Genomic DNA, 2,789 nt, shown 5'->3' with positions numbered 1-2,789 from the left:
GAGATATATATTCATACATGAGCCTACATAATTGAATCTATTCTTGTTATTATTTTGACCAAACTACTATGTGTTAGATTAATAAAGAACAATAAAAGTAAACCTTTTTATTTTACCTTCACTTACTCATTCTCCAAATCTTCCTTTCTATATATACATATATATATGCTATAACCTTATATATGGTTACATATATATGAATATATAGAGATATATATTCATACATGAGCCTACATAATTGAATCTATTCTTGTTATTATTTTGACCAAACTACTATGTGTTAGATTAATAAAGAACAATAAAAGTAAACCTTTTTATTTTACCTTCACTTACTCATTCTCCAAAGCTCTTCCTTTCTTTATGTAGATTAGAGTTTTGGATCTATATTATTTTACTTTTCTCTAAAGTACTTCTTTTAACATTTCTTGCAAGGCAGGTTTACTGGCAACCAATTCCTACAATTTCTGTTTGCTGAGAAAGTCTTTATTCTCCCTCACTTTTTTTTGAATCTTGTAGAAGCTTTTATTTCAATAATCAAGAGAATGCAATAAATGGAATCTATACTTATTAACATTAGACATGCATCTCTACCTGAAACTGCTGTTAGTTTTTGACAGGTCTAAATCTTTACAACTTATTTAGGTCCAATTTTGAATTTCTTTGACCCTGATATTCAACGTAAGTTAAATTCTTCCTTGTGGCACCTTAATAATGAGAATTAGGCTCACTGGCTAGATTCCTTTATAATTAAAGGCTTCTAGATACTCAGGCTGCCTGTATTACCTCAAGACCATACTTTATAAAGAGACGTAAGTAAATCACAGCATAAAGAAGGGAGAAAATTTAGAAAGCTGAACTGTATTGTATGAATATTCCATAGATTTTTTTCCCCAGCACTGATGGTCAAACACTAGTGAAATACCAAATAACTCTTCTCCCATTGCCACCCTTTCCTAGAGACACCAAGATGTGTATCAGTGTCCCTAGGCATCTGATGAAACCAATTCACACAAATGACAGATTTTACCCATGTGGTCCCACAATCAAATTACAAAAAGCAGTTCCGCTATCCAAATGATAGGAAGCAGTTAATGAGGCGTTCAGAAAAACATAGTCCCACATACAGTAATATGTATCTAGGAAAGTTTTCCATTCATTTGCCAATTGCTTTCACAAGATTAACATAAAAAAAAAGCCAAATACATATATGACCCTTAAACCCCAAACACACTAAGATATTGGTCTTTGTTCATTCTCAGATGACCAGATGCTCCCAGAGTGCCAAAGGTGGGAGCCCATCCCCCTGTAGCCTTTTCTTCACCATTCTTGAACTGCCTTCCTTTTCCAAAAAGGGAATGCTGAAATCAGTCAGAAAGGCGTTCTGAGAAGACTGGCTTGACTTTCTGGGTCTGTTCCTGGCGATTCAAGATGAATTGGTTTGTATCAATGAAGCGTTCAACGCAGTTCACAAAACAGACCTCAGCCCGGCCATCCCACTCTGGCCCAGGCTTGTCCACGCACTTCTCCCAACAAAGTTCCGTCCTCTGGTGCACCAGCTGCTGGAAGCGCTGCTTCTGAGTCTCCACCTGGATGAAATGCTGCAGCTGCGGGGCCACGGAGAACAGACCCACAGCGGAGGAATTCCAAGAGGAATCCTCCCAGCCTGGCCACGCGCTCCGAGAGGAACGCCGCACCAACTCACCGACCTTCGCGTGTCTCCACGACGGACTGTCAGTGTGCAGAATTCTAGGTGTGTTTTTGTTCTTGGAACACTTTAAGTATTTCAGTCCACTCTCTTCTTGATGCATGATTTCTGAGAAGTCAAATGAAATTCTTATATCTCCTCTATTGGTAAAGCTTTTTTCCTCTCTAATTTTTTTTTTTCCTGATTATTTATCTTGATTTTCTGAAGCTTGAAAACAATACGATTAGGTGGAGGCTTCTTTTCTTTTTGAGCCATTTTTATTTTTGAGCTTCATGAATCCGTGGTTTAATGTTGATGTTAATTTGGGGAAAGTCTCAGTCATTATAGTTTCGAATAGTTCTTCTGTTCCTTTCTTTCTCCTTCTGGTATTCTCATATGTCACACTTTTCATATTTGTTCTAAATATGCTATTTTGTACTTTTTTCAAAAAATTTTCCCTCTTTACTTTTTAATTTTGGATGTTTCTAATGAGACATCCTCAAGTGCCTCGTTTCTTGCCTCAGCTGGGTCCACTCTACCAATAAGCCCATCAAAGTCACCCTTCCTTTCTGTTACAGCGTTTTTTTTTTTATCTCTGTCTTTTCTTTTTAGTTCTTTCTTAGAATGTTCATCTCTCTGCTTAAATCACTCATCTCTTTTTTGCATGCACCTTCCTTTATCCATTTGAATCTTTAGGCATTAATAACAATTAATCATGATTGTTATTTCTAAATTCCCATTCTGATGATTCCAACATCCCTGCCATGCCTGTATCTGGCTTTGATGCTTTCTCTCCTTAAACTGTTTATTTTTGTGTGTGTGTGTGTGTGTGTGTGTGTGCCTTTTAATAGTCTTGTAATGTTTCCTGGATAGCCAGACATGGAATACTCATAAAAGGAGGTGCTATAAGTTTGTCTTTGGTAATGTGGTGGTGAGGTATTGGGAGAAAGGAAGTATGATCCTATGATTAGGTGTCAGTCCTTTAGTGAGCCTGTCCCTCTGCATGGGAACTTCACACAGGCTTCTCCGTTCTTTGTCCTCCCTGCTTTGGTGGGACAGGAGGACTGCAGTTGCTGGAGTTGGGTATCTCCCTTCCTCTGCACGC

At 37.8% G+C, this 2,789-nt stretch overlaps 1 pseudogene; it reads right to left on the bottom strand.

The window, feature by feature from the left end:
- Window positions 1-1,364: 1,364 nt before the first annotated feature.
- LOC102759067 lies at window positions 1,365-1,808 on the bottom strand (annotated as a pseudogene).
- Window positions 1,809-2,789: the final 981 nt, after the last annotated feature.

The sequence above is a fragment of the Myotis davidii genome, unplaced genomic scaffold (assembly GCF_000327345.1).
Source record: "Myotis davidii unplaced genomic scaffold, ASM32734v1 scaffold274, whole genome shotgun sequence".
NCBI classification, from domain to species: domain Eukaryota; kingdom Metazoa; phylum Chordata; class Mammalia; order Chiroptera; family Vespertilionidae; genus Myotis; species Myotis davidii.
This window is presented reverse-complemented; position numbering and strand designations above follow the sequence as displayed.